The 19851-nt window shown below is 37.6% G+C and overlaps 1 protein-coding gene across 1 annotated transcript in view; it reads right to left on the bottom strand.

The window, feature by feature from the left end:
- Nucleotides 1-19851, bottom strand: part of DCC (DCC netrin 1 receptor) — a 980448-nt gene that overhangs the window by 209724 nt on the left and 750873 nt on the right. The window lies entirely within an intron of this gene.

The following is a 19851-nucleotide window of genomic DNA, read 5'->3' as shown; positions in this document are numbered from 1 at the left end:
AGAAGCAGGATTAGTAGCTTTTATTTCTCCGCTTATCATATATAAAATTGACTATAACTATGGCAATCACAGACAATCGTTGATCCCGCAGCCATTATAGCAGATTTTTTATATTACTCAGGGTGGGCTCAGGCCATCTCAGAAATGGGAAAATATTCAGTGTAGGAAACATCAAGGATGGAAGCTTTTCTGTTTTTTATTTAGCTTTTAAATATTAACTTTGGTATGTAACTTCATTTAACATCTCTTCCCTTTTTAAAGAGTTCCCAGGAAAAAATTCAATATAATAAAACCCTAATATGCAAATCTACCGGACAGCAGAACCACTGGTCGCTATGATGTGCACCAACCCAGTGTAGCTCCTGCGTTAAGCATCTGCCCCCCAAGAGGGAGGTAACTGGCAGCGGCGATCAGGGCTGGGGCCTGCCTGGTGAGTGCCCCACCAGTCGCCCCACTCACTTATCACTCAACAGATGGCCCTGATTGCCGGCCAGGCCTAGGGACCCTACCCTATATGTTGGGAACAGTCTCTTAGATTAAAAAATTAAAATCTGGCCAGGCTACTCTAACACTGAAAAAACAGGATGATGCAGCAATGACATGCATGGATTCTGGCTTCCACATTTTGTGGTCAGCCCTGATTCTGTGTGAGAAAGCCAATTACTTAACTTCTTTCTGCTTCAGTTTTTCCACCCATAAGATGGGGAAAATGGTACTACTGTCTCAGAAGGATCATGTTAGGTACCACTTTTTATAATCAGGGCAAAAAAATGTAGCTGCCCATACAACGGCAAGATGCCTTTCACCTGTATGAAAAGTATGGTCACTGGTGATGCAGCATCTCAGATTGCAAGAGGACGCAGGCTGGGCTGAGGGACATCCCACCCCTGTGCATGAATTTTGTGCACTGGGCCTCTAGTATCTAATATAAAAATAATAAAACTCTGTTATTTATTCTCTGGAAAACAGTAGAGGCATGACTTCTGATTGTGTATTATAGGCTTGTGAGAATGTTTTTCTGATTCTAGAACCAAAATTATAGGTATCTAAATATTTTCACTTCTCTTTCTTCTCTAACAAAAGTAAAATTACAAGCATAGCCTTTCTTGCTCTGCCCTAGTTCTGATTAAAATGTGTTATGTTACCATTTTGCTTATGTAGCACTTTCACATGCTAAGATAAAAGGCATAAATTAGAGTATTATTTCATCTCTTGGGTATTGAAAATAAAAGAAATTCTGTAAATCATATGCTCATTTCCAACCCCCTTCAATGAAACCAAGAAAAACCAGAGATCAGTCATCCTAACTCTCTGATTCCTGGGGTGGAATACTAGTGCCCAAAACTTATGAATTCCTCTACTGAAGGCAGGAAATCTAGGAGGTTTTTGTTTGACATTCAGTAGCATTTTTCTTGTTAATCATGTCAAAAACTCTAATCAAGGGGTCCAACGGTGTAGTAATCCACTGTGGGCCCTTCTGTAGGTGTGTTTCCTCCTCCTGTTTTCTCTATTTGTGAATTCACTCACTTATCAGTACAACAGTCCTCCCTAGTCCACAGCCTCTTCCAAAATGAGCCACCACTAAAGAGCTTCAAGCAGAGGACATTCATAACCAAAAACAAGAAAGAAAACTGTAGTGATTCATGGCTATTTGAGGTTTGAAGAACCAGAAAATGATAGACCTGGGAGGAGCTTTGAAGGGTCATTTCATCTTTTCTGTTTATTGGGCTTTTCTGTCTCCCACTTTCTGCCACTGGAAAATAGAGAATAGCAGTGGGATTTTTGTGAAGGTTAAATAAGACCAGGGGTACAGAATGCACATGGAACATCATAGACATTGAAGGTCCTTTCAACAAATATTCACTGCGTGACTTCTCAGAGTTCACCTTCTGTAGGTAAATGTCCCCCATAAATGTGGGGTCAGGTTCTCTTCTCTCTCAGCAAACCTCCTACCACAGCATTTTCCAAATTCAGTTTTCCATGATTGGCTGCTTGTCTCACTCCTCCTCTTGACTGTAAGTTCCTTAGTTTTATGTAAGTTTTAGTGTCCACTACAACTAAAAGGCTCAGAGGGAGTACTGAGGTCCTCTGCAATGTGAGTCAGTTTGGACAAATCATCACCATCTTCTTGAGTGGAAATAGTAATATTTCAATTCCTTCAGTGTCAAACGTTTTTGTAAGGATTCAGGTGCATAATTATAAGGTTACTGCCTCACTGGTTGTTATATTTATGAAGGCATTTCCAAAATAGTAATAATCTTATCTAATGTAAGCATGGTAGAGAAATGTAACATTTATCCTCAGAAGGCATCACATTGCATAATGGTGGGAACCATGATTACCTAGATTTACCTAGAATACCTAGGATCCAGCATAATATATCCCCTATTATAAATTAGGATATTCATTAGAAGAGTAAAAATCAAATTGCCCTAGATATAGTACATTTCTCTATATCATAAGTAAAAGTAGCTGTCATGAAGAAAATCATCTACAATGTACCCTAGATAGATTCAAAGAATATAAGAAACACAATTACTTTTCACCACTGACATCTAAGAGTTCTTCCATGTGAAGGTCAAGCATAGTGCTTCATGGGGCTCTTTTAGAACCTAATTGATTTAAAGGTTTTAGACAACTTGCCTTCTCAGGTCTTCTCAGTAAGTGATAGATTTAAAGGTTAAACCCAATTGCTAAGTCTTCTCTCTCAGTGGTGGCAAGATAATGATCATTCAGTTGTTTATTTAAATTGATTTTGTGACTAATGTACAATTTTGCAACTATTAGTCTTTAATGCTGTCAGTTCAGTTCATCATATTTTTTTTGTGTGTGAAAAGAATGCTATTTCTGTCTGAATTTTTATAGTCAATAATGGTTTTGAAAAAACAATGAGAATCAGAATTTGAGTTTTCTGGCAACCACTCCTTTTTAAATAAAGTCCTTTTGGATATAATTTTAATGGAAGTTCTACTGAATTGTTATAGATTATGTGTGTATGCACTGTGATAGCTGGCTGGGAAGTATAGGCAGACTTGTCTCTACCAGAAAATCCAGTTGTCAGACTTAATGCACACCCCCATGTATTCACGCAGGATGACTACTCATTGGCCATGAGAGTCAAATCTTTTGAACAAATTAATTCTTTGACCCTCACGTTATTCATTTATTAATAGAGCTACTAAGAACTATCTCTTAGAGTTTATTCTGAGAATTAAATTTAACTATGACAAGATCTGAAAAGAACTTTGTCAGAATGCCTAGCCAGAAAAGACATTCCAGAGAACATTAGCCCTGGTCTTGCTTTATCTCAGTCACCCACGTATGCACATATTGGGTAGAAAGTTCTTTTGTTGGCCTCACTTGCTTAATTATGCAGGATAATCCAATGATCTAGATGAACAGAAAGTAGAATAGTGGTTATCAGATCCGGAGGGGAGAAAGGAATGCGAATTATTGTTTAACGGATATAGAGATTTTGTTTGGGATGATGAAAACTTTCAGGAGTGGTTATGATTATCCAATATATACATGTACTTAATGCCAATGAGTTGCACACGTAAAAATGGTTAAAATGATAAATTTTATATAATGTATGTTTTAGCACAATTTTTTAAAAGGCAAATAATTCTGAAAGAAGGAAGGAGGGAAAGTCCAGTTTTTGTTTATTTGTTTCTGTTCTATTAACCTATGTATGCTCTTATGGTATTGTATAAATACTTCCATACTGTTCTCATTAATCCTTTCAAAAAGAGAGAGTGGATGCTTGAAAGACATGAATCTATGGAAAGGAATGGAGACTTATATTTCTACTAGAGGCCCAGTGCACGGATTCATGCACATTGAAAGGAAATTAATTAGAAGGTGGCCATTGGGTAGGACTGGGTGAGACAGGCTGGACATGGCCTGGAATCAACCTCCCATGGTCCCTGCCTGGCCGGCTATACCTGCGGCGATGTCAGGGCTCGAAGGGCATCTGCGGAGTGAGTGGGGTCCCTCCGGCAGGTGGGGTCTCTCAGCCTGGCCTTGAGGGGATCTGGCTGAAACTGGTAGTCTGACATTCCCCGAGGGATCCCGAAGTGTGAGAGGGCACTCTGCAAAGTTGCTGTCGCTCGGCAGCTCCTGTGTTGAGCGTATGCCCCCTGGTGGTCAGTGTGCATCATACCTACCAGCTTTAGCCTTTTATATATGTATATCAGTTCTTTCTCCTTGTAACTCTATTCAGACTAAAGGAAAATAATTCCAGTTACCACATGTTTTTCTAAGAGATTTATTTTCATTAAAATGAAACAGCAGACATGTTTTCATGGAAGTAATGTGAATTTGTGCCCACATCCAGCAGGGATAATGATTCTTTTAATGACAAGTTACTGGGCCAAATTAAAGGAGACGTGATCGGCAGGCGTTAGGAAACTAAGTAATAAATACTAATTGCATTTCTTCCTTTGCATTTTAAAGGGAAAAACACCTGAGAAATTCTACTTGATATTCCTTACACAATGTACCCTCTGTGTCATGAAGTCACTTGAAATAATGTCATTTGATGCAGTGCATCCTATAACTTTGAATAACTTCATTAACATTAAAATGAAAAGAATGGAAATAGGCTATCCAAAGGGCATCCTTCCTCATACTTATGAGGTTTGTCAAACAAAAATTATGTGACTCTCCCTTTGTTACACATATTTGTCTGGGATAAGTAATAAGATGAATATATTTATAAGGGAGAAAAGAGGACAAGAGGAGCAAACCTTATCATTATCAAAAGCTTCAGCTTTAAACCAATCAATATGAATCAAGTTATTATTTTTGAAGAGATTAGGTACAAAAAAGCACTTAGCTCACTGAGAGTTTGTGAATGAACACCTGTGCTTTTTTTTTTTTTCTGGTATAGAACAGAATACACACTAGTTTAGGTGGAGAGCTGAAGTTGGAGTACAGGTCTGTTACTAAATTGCTGAGGGATTTAGACATGTCTATATTTTACATGGTTTTTAAAACGAAGGGATGACTTTTATCACTAAAGTTGTTCCAAGTATCTCGAGTCACTGTTTAAGAGAATGATGGTTATCTATAGGGTATACTTATGATTTGTGTAATACTTCTTTCTGACCAGGCTTTGTGCTTCTTTTGGAGCCACGAAGAAGAAACAAAACAAAAAAACTGGCAGGTCAATACATCTTAAGACTAGAAAGAAGAGGAAAATATTTACTTCATTTCTGTATCTAGCATTTGTGTTGACCTTTGAAACTGTTCCACATGACAGAGAATTTATACCAGTCATGAAGTTATAAGAACTGGACCAAAGATAATTTGGGAGAGTTTTAAGTAAAATCAGACACAGTTCAGTAGAAAAACCAGGAAGTCAAGCAGGAGCACAATTTTAATCAACTCCTTTTGTTGTGGCTTTGAATGACAATATTAATAACTATATTGATCCTGAAACTATAGAAAATAAGATAGAATAGTAACCTATAATAATTACCAAAATAAATCAGCTTCAGCTATTTTTTAAATATATAAAAAACATTTTTTTGATATAATTTTATTTCGGATGAAAAGGGCTAGGTCAGTGGAGTTCAATCCCTACATAATAATTGACCTTCTGAATATGGGCCACAGTGTGGATTTGGATGTAAAGCAGAATGCAAGTCTGATTAATTTTGTGCATGACAGAGAAATACAGAGAAACCCAAAGGAGTGTTAGATTAATAACTGACATAATGACTATATGGAAAGAACTGGAAAATTTCAACATGATGAAAGGATTAGTCACTCTTTAGGGTCCTTCAGATCTCGTCATTTCAACCATTGTAGGATTTTTCTCTCATAATGCCCATTAATTAGTTTTACTATAGAAAAAGGTAAGGGAGTTCATAGGAGTGATAAGGGATAAATGAGAGTAGTTTTAAAGTAAAACAAAACAAAATAAAAATAATCTGAGGGTACTGAATACAGTTAGTCACATGGTCATCCACACAGTCCTGTTTCAAGATAAGGTGAGATAAAGAGGAAAATGATAAATGGGGAAATGATAAAGGGATCAAGCAGGAGTGTTCATGAGGTTAGTCAGTTTATTGAGGGTGAAGACAGTAAAGATCGGAAGTGAGAGGGGAGCTTGGGATGGTTTTAGAGTCTGAGGTTTTGAATGAAAGATCCTTCAAGGGGAAGAAAACAGTTAAGGTCTGGTCTCAGTATGATGGATGAATTAGAGTGGAAGAGAAGATTGCTGGGCATGAAGAAACCAACTGAAGTAGGGTGATGCATCAAATAATTCGACCACAAAACTAGCATCTTACACACTGCCTGACACATACAGCCAATCTTTATTTACTGATGTTGGATAAGCGCATAAGGTTCAAGGAACCTTCAGAGGTTGTCATAATGGATTTAATCTGAGTCAAATTGTGATAAAGATAAAGAGGTCTTACTTGCATATGAATCATAAAAGGCTGGCATGAATAGAGTGAAAGACATGCAGTTTGTGGGCAACATTCAAGAAATACTCAAGGGTTTTAGTAGAGAATCAGCTCTATCAATGAGTCCACAAGACAATGTCACCACTCTAATGACAGCATAAATGTCATTGGAGATTATATGAATGATACTGTCATATTTCAGATTAGAAAGGTATCCTATAGGGATGTTTAATAATCACAGGGTAGCTATAAACTATGTAGAGGAGGATGACATATCAAATCAGAAGCTGACAAGCAAATGAGAAACATTTGTAGAAACTCAGGATATTTAGCTTGGAGGAGAATCAATGGAGAAAAGGAGGCCTTGACAGACATCTTCAAATATTTAGAGTTGCGCCATAAAGAAAGTCACTAGACTCGCAAAATTTGTTCTTTAGAGTCTCAGAAGAAATAATTATGACAAATGAGTGGAAGTTATAGGGAGATAGAGCAAGTCACTTTGAATTTGAATTGAGTGAGACCTACATATGACAAAAATGGCTGCTCAGAGAGAAAAAATAGGTTCCTGTCAGCAGAACAGTTCAGGCATGAACTAGAAGAAGGTGTTCTACAGGGAACTCATGTATATCAGATGGGTGATTGGAGAACCAGGCTTTTCAGGGCTCGTCAGCATTTATTTTTTAATTAACAGAATTAAAATTATAGGTTCGAGATAAACTCATAGTGATTCTGTTGTGTTTTTTGTTGTTGTTGTGTATGTACCATAAAGGAGACTATAGATTAGTGAAAATTGAATAAACAAAAATTGTTAATACTAAAAGGGCCATCTAACATCATGAGGATTAAATAGATTTTTTTGTAAAGCCCACACACATTTAAACTAATTAATCATAAGTTTTAATCTAATTAATACATCAGAGTTATTTGCTGGACTCTGAAAACTTTCCATCAAAAGTAAAATTCAGAATTGAAATAAGGCTCAAGCTGCTATTTGAAAACATGTTTCCTGGACAAGAGATCTACCTAATCAAAGTGTGTGATGGAGGGTGGGAGAAGGGATTCCATATTTTAAAAGAGCACCTGGCTTAAGGGATTTTCATGCTCCTTACAGCTTGAGAACTGCAGCTCTGACCTTTTCCTCCCTAAAAATAACATCTAGGCCCACAAAAGCAGCAAAACCAGACAAGACAAGTGAAGTCCTGTCTGTCTCAGAATCAGCTACATTCTAATGACCCCCTGCCCTGGCACTGACCAATCAGGAAAGACCAGGAACCTGAAAGAGCTCACCCAGAATGCTGATGAATATTCTATTAAGACCCTCCCCTAAGATTTCCACCTGCAAGAAAGAGATAAATACGCTCAGGACAAAGGACCCAGTGTGCATGCTCTCTCCAAGGCAATTCCCCCCAATCTCTAAGGGGCTCCATGAGACTTGCAACCAAAGGAGCAAGGGGCCATGGCAGCTCATCCTGGGCCAACCCCCTGAACCTGTCTCCAAGGCCCCCTTTTCTCTGTGTAGCCCTTCCCTCTGGATGTCCTCGTCTCCCATCCCCTTTTCCTTAAATATATTCAATTTTCTTTAATCACCATCTGAGATGGCTATTTTGCCTGCCCTCCCACCACTGACTTGAACCTTTCAAGCCGGAGCGCTGACTCGGCCGCACTCAGCTTCTGTTCCAGGACAGTAGGACAATGAGCTGATTCAGTCCCACCGGTAGCTGAGGTTCAGCCTCGTAGAGCTGGTGCCTCATCAACTCAGAACATCGTTGAGTGTATCAAGCAAGTATAATCCAATCATGTCCCAACCACCTATAAACCATAGGCAAGCTCCCTTTATCAAAGGTAGAAAGGTTAATTTCTTTATTCAATTTTCTTTAATCACCATCTGAGATGGCTATTTCGCCTACCCTCCCACCACCGACTTGAACCTTTCAAGCTGGTTGAGAACCACTGTTTTATACGAACAGAAACTCTGTTCAATCTGAGGATATTTAAAGGACCAGAAGGTTGAGAACCACTGTTTTATACGAACAATCTGAGCTGTTGTCATTTGTCAGAATTTCTCATTCACTGCTGTCACTCATGGATGGACGTGGGAAGGTTTCCTGACTGAGAAGCAACCCAGGAGGCTTCTCATTAAACAGGAGGAGCTGAAGTGTCTAGCTAGTGTCTGCCATAAGGAATATACTTAACGAGTATGTATAGTTAAACAAACAAATGAATAAACTCATGAAAGAAGGAACCCAAGATTATGATGGAAATAATCTCTAAATTATTCATTGCCTTTTCTCAAATAAAACGTTCACATTAAGAGAGCATTTGGGTATGTTTTTTAAAATTGACCATGTTTCCTCTAAGAGCCATTATATTTGATTTCATCAAGAGAATTGTGTACATTCATATCTAAATAAAACACAAATGTGTATTTTTCTTTCTTTGAAGTACAAAAGGAAAACTCAACTTGGAAATATTAAAATATAAACATCTCTGGAGAAATACAGGCTGATATTACAGCCAGAGACATAGACATATATTCTTTGCGACATTTAGATTCATCTGTGCATAAAAGATACAAAGCTACAGTCAGCTTTAGACTTTAAAAAGATGAATTTTATTTAAAGTCGGTCTGAGGCATTTCTTCACATATAAATCCCTTTTGTGTGAGTCTATAACTTTATCAGGTAAAACTAAAATAGACAACTACTTAAGAGCTACTGCCTCTCAGCTAACATACAACACGGTCTGTCCAGTAGATTTTTCTGAAAGATGAGAAATGTTTAGGTAGGAGGAACTTGAGTTACTACAAAGCAAACAAACAAACAGAACCACAAAATTTCTTATTATTTGCCTTGAAACAAAATTATCTGTAGAAGATACAAGCTCTCCCAATTCCATTAAGATTAGATATGTAACATGACCTTAAGTCAATTTTCTGAAAATATTAAATTGTTCTTCAATACTTTTTAACCTACTATTACATGCTTTTTGATTTTATTTTCAAAATGTAGAGCACTTTTTACATTATGTTTCAGAAACATAAAGATGATACTCTTAGATTCTGTCAATTTCACATAGTTTTCCAGTGGACTGAGTGATGGATTAAACAGCTTTGGGAAAATAATGGAGGCTATCATTTTCTATGTGGAAGAGCAACATCTGAAATAAAACAAGATGATTTTAATGTTGAGCCTTATTGGGAATATTCAGATTGCCTCATGTTAGTGGGCTTTTAATTAGATTAAACTAAAATGAATTCAGGGGAAGATAAACTGTATTAAATTTAGTTTGGTTTCTAAATCAGCTATATCTTAAAATAATACTCTCAGGCAGTTGCTCTATTATTATCTGGCAACACCTGCTCTATACTTCTTGTCTAATTTAAGTCCATTTAGTTTAGTTTTATTTATCATTTAAATTAAGCATGTTTTCTAATAAAATGTATGCCCAGTTTTTTCACTTGCCTTTTTTCTGAATCTAACCTACATTTCCTAATAGTTCCACACCACAACTGCTAAAACAATGAGAGGTTTTATTTCATTGCCAACAAATCTTGAGGGCTGAGATAAAATGTGTCTAATTTAAGTCCATTTAGTTTAGTTTTATTTATCATTTAAATTAAGCATGTTTTCTAATAAAATGTATGCCCAGTTTTTTCACTTGCCTTTTTTCTGAATCTAACCTACATTTCCTAATAGTTCCACACCACAACTGCTGAAACAATGAGAGGTTTTATTTCATTGGCAACAAATCTTGAGGGCTGAGATAAACTGCTCTTTCCTGTGATCTCAATGCCCCCTCCCCATTCAAACATTTCATAACAAATACATTTCAGAACTTGGAATTGAGGAAAAACCAGAATTCTATTTGGAAATGCCAGACTGTTGATTGTTTAATACAGCTTGTTGAGCTGTCAGCTTTTGCTCCCTTCACAAACTGTACCTCCTCTGATGTGCTGGTTAGGCTCTTGGGGAGAAATACATAGTTATGAGGGACAGAATCTCCCAAGTAGATTTACACCAGGAAAAACTGGAAAGTCAGGGCAATGTGGTTTTTTAATATCTCCCTCTTAGCGCTCCTTTCTCAGGACTTACACCCATCTCTCCCTGTTTTCCTCACACAGTTCTGACATCCACTTGGTGAGTTAGTCCATGTCCTAGCTTCTGGTCTAGAACTTATTTCTGCCTGGAAAGTAATCCCATTGAGAGCATAAATCACCTAAAGGCAAAGCTTATTTTGAATTCTTCTTAAAATTTTTTTTAAATTGATTTTTTAAGAGAGAAGAGGAAGGGAGGAGAGAGAAATTGATCAGAGAGAAACAGATCTGGATGCTGAGCTGGCAACTGGGGCATGTGCCCCGACTAGGAAAAGAACCCTAGACCAGTATGTGCATGGGATGACACTCAACCAACTGAGCTACACCGGCCAGGGCACATTTTTATTTGTGTCACTTCCCTCCTGTGGCCCTAAACAAAGGAAGCAATGTGGCCGAACGACCAACAGGCCAGGCTTGGGTTCCAACCTGCGGGTTCCACTTCCTCCCTGAGGCACTGGAGTACATCACCCAGACTCTCTAAGCCTCAGTGTTCTTTTGGGTAAAATGGAGGTCATTTATACAATCCACTGACCTTATCCATCACCCAACCTCTGCCCTCCTTTTCTTCCTTAGACAGTTTAGATTCCATGGGTCCTCTTTTTAGTCACTCCCCTGCAAAACGTCTTAACTCACTCCACCCTTTCGTCCGTGGCAAAGACCAAACAGAATAAAACTCAATTCTCTGCCTAACTTAGCCCAGCAACCAAACACAGAGAGGAAAACACACACAATTATGGTGGCTAGTTTCACATTAACTTCATGATAACAAATCTCAAATGGTTGGACCACACTGCTTGGCAACCATGACTTCACATATATTGTGATCTCTTTTCTACAATCTGAAATAACGATTTCTCATTTTTTTCCCTGTCTTCAAATCCTCCAAGACTTTGCTCTCTGACAATGACCAATTTTTTGTTGTTAATACTTATCCGGGGATATTTTTCCATTGATTTTTAGAGAGAGTGCTAGGGAGGGGGAGAGAAACATTATGTGAAAGAGACACATTGACTGCTTGCCTCCTGCATGCACCCTGATTGGGGCGGGGAATTGAGCCTGCAACTGAGGTACATGCCCTTGCCTGGAATTGAACCTGGGACCCTTCAGTCCAAGGGCTAACACTCTGTCTGCTGAGCCAGACTTGCTAGGACTGATGACCATTTTTCATATTTTCCATCATCCCGGCTCCAAATTGCCTGACATAACTGCATCCGCACCCACTCTCTCTGCCTTTGCTCATCTTACCAAGACTGAAACATCCTTTCTTTCCAGTGAAGGCTGGACACCACATCTCTTGGTTTTCCCCACAATTCTTGCATCTCTTAAATGGGCCGTGTCCGAGATTCAGCCATTTCATTTCTAATTATATTCTCTCCCTGGGTGTCCCTGATCTGACAGTGAGTCCTAAATTTCTATCTCCCAGAAAGGCCCGTGATCAGACCTCTAGTCTCACATACCAAGTTGTCTACATGGTTGTCATTCCTCATTGTATTTCTAGTAGTTTTCTTAAGTTAAAAATATAAAAAATAATGTATTTTTCCCATATACCATTTTTTCTCCACTCATCCTCATCTCATTAAACTACCCTACAATCCAGTCAGCTTTTTTTTTTATAGCAAAAAAAATCTAATATGTATTGTTGATTCTTCTCCCTGCCCTTTATAACCAACCCTTTAGCCAATCTGATTGGCTCTACATCCAACACATACCATGCTTTTTCCCACTTTTTTATTCATCTGCTCTGACTCCTGGATCCAGCTAAAATGATCTTATACAGATGACTCCATTGTCTCCTAATTGGTCTTCCTGTTTGCCCTTTGTCCATTCCCAATAATTTCCCTTTCAGCAACTTGATCTTTTAAAAAGGTGAGGGATCAATCCTTTTTAAAAAACCCTTTTCATCATCCACAGAATGAATCCCAATTTGTGCCACGTTCCCTAAAGCCCCACATGATCTGATCCTGACCCAGCATTCGGTAACCCATTCACATTGCTGTTACTTCAGGTTCACAATAATGTACACAGTTTCCTTCTCAAGCCTTTTGCACTACCCGTTAGCGTTACTTGAAATGGTTCCCCTAAGTGTGCACAAGGCTGGCCCCTTTTCATATTTCTGTCTCAGCTCAAGTGTCCTCTCCTTAAACGGTCTTTCCCTGACAATGTGATTTCAACTAGGTTCTTCTCTAGCACTTGACTTAATCCTCTTCAGAGAATTTACCATTTTATTGTGTTAGTTGTTAATTTCTTTGTTTGCTTCTCAGTCTACTCTCTGTCCTTGACTGTAAGTAAGCTTCTGGAAAGAAGGACATTGGATCACCATCATGCAGCTTTTTCAGCAATAAGCAAGCTCAAGGTTGGTCTTCCAGCAATTAGTGTAATAACGAATACGTATAAGGTTGTTATAAGCATTAAATGAAATACTGATTTAATTGCTTCTCACATTTGCTAGACACAAAATACCTAATGAAAAAGTTAGCTATTGCCATTATCATCATCATTATTATTATTAAGTGCTCCTTAAATATGTGTCAAGAATGTTAATTGAAATAACTCATTCTAATGTCTTAATCTTTCAGATGAAGAAGTATTTGTATTTTTAACAGTTGTTTTCAAATGTAAGCAACATTTTAAGCTACATTAGTGAATTGCATTTTCTGCTTTTAGGCACATGTTTTCACGTCTTTGAAAGCAAATCACATGGTTAGCAACTGCTTTCACTTATTGGCAGGACTAAACCTATTCATGTCTTCTAACTAATAAAGCATCCCAACTATAAGGGAAACTCCCATGAACTAAATTAAAACCAGGGACATTATAACTAGACCTAAGTTCATTTAATTTAAGCCCATTATTCAACTTCCCACTTTTCAAAAATGTATGACTTGAGGGAAATCTCATTAAACTTCATGGAAAGGCTAAAGTGAGCTTTGCCTTCGGAACCAACCAGAAATGGAGCCATTGGAAATGTGTGTGATGAAGTACAAATTACAGGGCGATATTTAAAGTGGGTCTCAAACTCAAAAGAGAAGGGTATTCTATGACATATTTCATTCTCTTCGTCAAAATTCTTTACGCAGACATACTAATAGGCTGTGACTATAATAAATTTGCAAAGGGCAAAATACAATAACCTCAAAGCACAAAAGAGCAAAAAATGATGTATTTAAGTATTTGATATATGAAAATGAGAACAGTCCAGAAAGTGTTTCTCTAATCCTATTTTCATTAGGAAATGTCCATATTGACATGGAGAGTTAATCAGGCCTCTCATTTATGCAGATGCTATACTATATGGCACAGGTAACTCTCAGGTTCCTCGTCTACAGCTATGCACTTCAAAGACTATAACTATATTCACTTCTAGCTTTCCATTCATTTAATTTATTCTCCCCTCTCTCTTTTTTAACTTAACTCTATTTGTATATCTGTTTTAAATTAATTCAAGTGAGAATATCCGTTTTGGGGAGGGGAGGTTGCTCAATTTATGGACCACTTTGTTCTTGTTTGGAATATATATGATGGACTTAAGTTTGAAAAAATATTAAAGATAGTATTTAGGGTAAAAGTCTTTTGTAGAAAGAAATAATTTGGCTATGGCATAATTAAATCAAGTACTTCTCACAGACTTTGGTGTCTCTAATAGGGGACTTCATTGCTTGGGAAAGTACCATGAGACTTTAGGAAGAACCTCTCTAAGAATATGCATGATAGCGTGACACAAATATTTTGAATTTCCAGAGTACTCTCTTATTCAACTTATTTATGGAATGTATTTGGTATGATGCATTTACATTATTTAAAAATTTATTATCCAACTTTTTCTTGCTATCCTAAGATCCTTCCCATTCATAGTTTATCCTTAACCATTCATTGTGTTTTCACTGGAAAAAAAAGTTGGGAACTGTTGACTTATTGCGACTTTTAAAAACAAAATCAAAAGATCACTTTAGGTCAGGAGCTTAGTGTAAACTGTGATGGGATCTGAAACTGAGGCTAATCACCCAAATCATGTTTTCAGAGTTACTCATGCATACTCAACAATCCCATGCATACAGTTCTGGTTACTTGTTAGTAACTATGACAATTGGCTTTAGTAGATTTAAAAAAAAAAATCTAAATGGGGGATGTTGGAACAAAAGTATTCTGAAAGCACTACCACTAATGGGAAGCGAGGTGTTTCTTCCTAGCCAATTAGAGCATCTGCCTATGTTTTTTTTTTTAAAATATATTTTTTATTGATTTTTTACAGAGAGGAAAGGAGAGTGATAGAGAGTTAGAAACATCAATGAGAGAGAAACATCGATCAGCTGCCTCCTGCACACTCCCTACTGGGGATGTGCCCGCAACCAAGGTACATGCCCTTGACCGGAATCAAACCTGGGACCTTTCAGTCCTCAGGCCGACGCTCTATCCACTGAGCCAAACCAGTTAGGGGATCTGCCTATGTTTCGACCACTGTGATTCACTGCATCCTTCATTTCCTTGTGGGAGTGAAGATCTAAAATGTTAAAAGTGTTTCATTGCTCTAGTAAGATCAAATGAACAGGCATTAAAATTTTTGCCCATGAATTTGTTTCCTCGCTCTTTTATAAAGTCAGTCAGAATGCAGAAAGAATGGTGTGGCTGGCAGGGCCAGGAGAACGGGAGGGGATGGGCTCAACAGTGAAGGACAGGGAATTTTAGTTTGAGAAGATACAAAGTTCTGGAGATGGATAGTGGTGATTGTCACAAAACAATGTGAATATATTCATGTCACTGGACTATACATTTAAAAATGGTCAAAATGGTAACTTTTACATACATGTTATCTTATTTTACCACAATAAAATAGTTATCAATTTTTATAAATGTAAGTAGAAAGGCATATATATATTAAGATGGCTCTATCCTAATTACAGACCAAATACAGTTTTATTTTTGAGGGAGTCTCATGAATTACTACATGTAGTCTGGATTTTAATATAATATAAAAATGTATATTCAGTTTATTCTAGAATTCTAGACAAAACCAGAAGACTCCACTGTAAGAACCATCAGAAAACATTGCCTTCCTTATAATTATGCTCCTATTTTTGCACCCTCCCCAAAACTCTTTCAGTCATAATTTCCTGGATATTAGCTATGCTCAAGGAATAGTCACATAATGGATCAATGAAGGGATCAATAAAATAAACATCAGAGATCTACATCGCTTGAACTGCATTGATGGATAACTGCTCCATACACCGTGTTCAAACAGAAATCTCTGTGTATTTTGATTGAGTACAAATACCAGCATTTGTGAGCATAAACATTATCATATTCAAATTGTCCATCAGTAAGCAAATGCCAGTTTCTAAATTATTGTTAAAGGGAACCAATCATCTCGGGTCTCCCAGGTGTCTTCTTTCTCTGCACTAAATCCATTTCAGAAACTCACTATATTTGTGAGGGGAGGACTCCGAGCTCTGGTTCCAAAAACCTCAGTCCCAAAGTGCGTTTTATAAAGGATTTAGGATGATTCAGAAAGAAATCAAATTATGGTTTTTCCCCCAAAGCTATCTGAGGCCCATGCCTCTGAATAAGATAAAACAGGAAGATGGCCATTTACAGGAAGGCTCCAGAACACCTGTGTGCAGAAGTGTTTTCAGGGGGGTTATATGCAGCAGGGAGCAATGTGAATTCCCTTTGGCCCTCTGCACAGCCAAGAGAAGACAACCCCAATTTCAGACAGGAAACCACAGAGGGCCTGCAAATTAACATCTTAACTCACATCGCCTCCTTGTTTTCCCTTCCTCCCTTTTCTCCTTCTCTTCATTTTCACACTTTTGCTCTCAGTACCTAACAAGTAGTATCCCAGATGGAGTCAAATGCAAATGACCCACTCAGCTGTTCACCTGGCTATCACTTCTGTTGAAAGGGAAGTATCACTCGTCCAAGGACAGGAGAGAGAGGCCGCAGCGCTAAATCCATCCTGTCACACCCCATCTTCAGAAGCATGCCCTCCGAGGTTAGTTACCCCGAGATACAACATTTAGATTCCCTCTGTAACGTTAAAAATGTATATACTAGTATATGCTAAAACATCGGGGGCCCAGATGACCAGTTTGGTGTCTGGAGTTGGAATAGCTGTTTTAGTTCTCCCTTTGGGTAGTGCCTGGGTAAAGGGAATTGTATGGTCACTAAACTAATTTTCAAGTTATTTAAGCACACCAAGTCCTGCTGACACACAGGGGAGTGAGATGCTTTGAGACACAGGAAGAAACCAGCCACAAAATCTACTGCTGCAGAGAAGGCGGCACACACTCCAGCTAATTGTCGTAAAAGAGCTTCCAGAAATGCAACACAATGACTTCCACACAGATGCTTCTGAGGCTCAAGGATAAGGGTTTCAACACTAGAGAGGTGTGTGTGACATAAGGAGAGGAATCCAGTATTCTGCACGTAAAAAATCTACACCTGTGTGATAATCCATGCCCAGTGGTGTGTGTGTGTGCGTGTGTGCGTGTGTGTGTTCTTGTTGTTGTTTAAATTTGGGTTTAATATTTTCATTCCTTACAATCACCCTATAGTGTTCAGTTGATAAATATCTGAGCGTGTCAGTGAAGATCGGTATATTTTAGCTAATATGCTTCTTCCATTTTCTCTAACTCTGTAAAGATAAAATGATTGAGAAGCTAAAAGGTGGAAATACAGTTACTGGTGTTTGGAGCCACGAGAGATTTCAGAGGTGAACTCTCCAACTCTCTCATTTTATCAATGAGGATATAATGTCAACTTTGAAGGGTTGGAATAGGTTAAGTATGAGTAGATAAAACATAAATTTTCTCTCACATGTTTTCCTACTAAACTGTGAGCTCCATAGAGGCAAAGCCTATTCATGGCTTTAGCATTAGACATATGCAGATACAGATATAGATAGATATAGTATATTACCTACCATTATATATAACAGCATGAGAGAGAATCATTGATAGGCTGCTTCCTGCATGCCCCACACTGGGGATCAAGCCCACAACCTGGGCATATGACCTGACAGGGATTCAAACTGTGACCTCCTGGTTCATAGGCTGACATTCAACCACTGAGCTATGCCAGTTGGGCCATAAAATTTTTTCTTAATAAAACAATCGCATTTTAAAGTCTATACTGTAAAACATTATTTTTTTCTCATAAAAATATTTGTTGTTGTAAGCAAAATTTTAGTGCAAAAAATAACCATCTTATATTACCTAAACTAGTATCTATAGTTCAAGTCCTTCCTTCAAAACCAAATTTGTGTTCACATTTACCCTGCAGAAAAGGATCTAGTTTTTCCTGTGGTTACAGCTTTATAAGGTACCCATCCACTACACTCCCTTTTCAAGAACAAGGGCACCAAAATTTCCCTTGGTTCTTTTTCCTAAATGCATAAGGTACTCTCTGTTTACATACCCTGGATCATAATTTTTTGGTTCCACTGGCTTATAGGTGGCCATAACACTAGCAAGTAACTATAAATGTGACTTTTCAGTTCTTGCCATCTGTGTGCAAAGATATTAGCACCACCAAATTTCCTCATTGCTTATCTATAAAATGATCAATTATGTTTTATAACTGCAATTTTTAAAAATATACTTTTATTGATTTTAGAGAGGAAGGGAGAGGGAGAGAGAGATAGAAACATCAATGATGAGAGAGAATCATTGATTGGCTGCCTCCTGCATGTCCCCTACTGGGGATTGAGTTCGCAACCTGGAATTGAACGGTGACCTCTGGTTCATAGGTCAATGCTTAACCACTGAGTCACACCAGCCGGGCTGGGTTCCTTTTTGTAAAGACTATTTTAAATAGCAATATGATGAACATCTTTGTGTACTTGCCAGCTGATTTTCAAACTAGATCAGGATCTATTCTGAACGATTCACAACAGTAGCAACATTACAGTTAAGAAGTAGCAACGAAAATAATTTTATGGTTGGGGGTCACCACAACATGAGGAACTGTATTTAAAGGGCCAGAGGTTGAGAACCACTGCTCTATACACTGAGCCAAACTGGCTAGGGCATATAACTGCAAATTTGATATAGATTTACCATATAAATATAACCGCAGATTTTAAAATCTGACTGTTCCTTCTATATTACATAAAAATTATAAGTGAAAAGAATAACTTAAAAGTCATAATTCTATTAGTCTAAAAGAATACAATACTCATTCAACAATGTTTCTTTTTAAATAAATTATGTTCTTTGAAATGGTATTAGTCAAGAGTAAATATTAGTACATTTGAGAACTATTGTTTCAAACAAAAGATGACTATCAAAATAGAATGTTGTTTTTATCTTTCTCTGCATCAAGATATTGGAAATGATAAAAGAGTGTTTAGATCATCCAGTTTCTTTTCTCTAGGCAACAATCCAAGAAAATAATTTATAATTTCTCAAAAGCTAGGAAATAAGATCACAGAGGGCGCGAGAGGGAAGGAAGAGGCATTCCAGCATCTGGCCAACTGTATTTACTCTGCAAAGCTCCAAGCAAGTTACATTTCCTAGCAGTGCAATGTTCCCAGGTAATTACAAGAGGGATGAAAGCAGGGGTGTTTCCATCACATATTATAGAAGAGTATGGGCTGTGATATTTGTGTGTGTGTGTGTGTGTGTGTGTGTGTGTGTGTAGGTAGGTAGGTAGATGATAGATAGAAAATGTGTGTGTGTGTGTGTGTAGGTAGGTAGGTAGGTAGATGATAGATAGAAACAGTCAGTTTTACAATCTAGGAATTCCCTGTTCAGGAAAGTAATAAATCCATATTCAAATACAGTCATCATCCAGGGTCACTCAGTAATGCCTCATTCACATTTCAGAACAAGATGTTCACCCATAGTTGAATAGACTTTTAAGGGATACAAGCGCATATATGAAATAGCTTTATATCAATTTCTATATTGTGTCCTGGAAGAAAGATATGAGGTGGATTAAAATGCTAATAAAAATGAGTCATTCAAAATTTCATTCAATAACAACCTATAATAATTGTAGAAATCTTTTTGACTTGACTTTGGCAATCTCTTAATCCGAGTGGTGCATCTGTAAAACATTTATTGTTGCTGCAAACAATGTCTTTGTTAGGGTGATGTTTTTTTTCCTGGTTATTTTCCTTTAGCTTATTTTCTCTCCCTATATTCATTTATTTTCATCCCTTCTAATTTTAAATTTATCTCACTACTTCTTATCCAATACGCTGCCTAAAAATATAAGAGGCTAACAATTTTAGAGACATTTCATGAGCTCCAAAAAATAAATTCATACAAGAGAGGAAAATCTGGTCAAAGTCACCAAAATATGGCCGCATCAGAGATTTTTGCAAAATATGGCAAAGATTTG

Source organism: Myotis brandtii, unplaced genomic scaffold (assembly GCF_000412655.1).
Source record: "Myotis brandtii unplaced genomic scaffold, ASM41265v1 scaffold200, whole genome shotgun sequence".
Taxonomy (NCBI): domain Eukaryota; kingdom Metazoa; phylum Chordata; class Mammalia; order Chiroptera; family Vespertilionidae; genus Myotis; species Myotis brandtii.
Note: the sequence above shows the minus strand (reverse complement) of the source record. Positions and strands in the feature narration are given on the sequence as shown.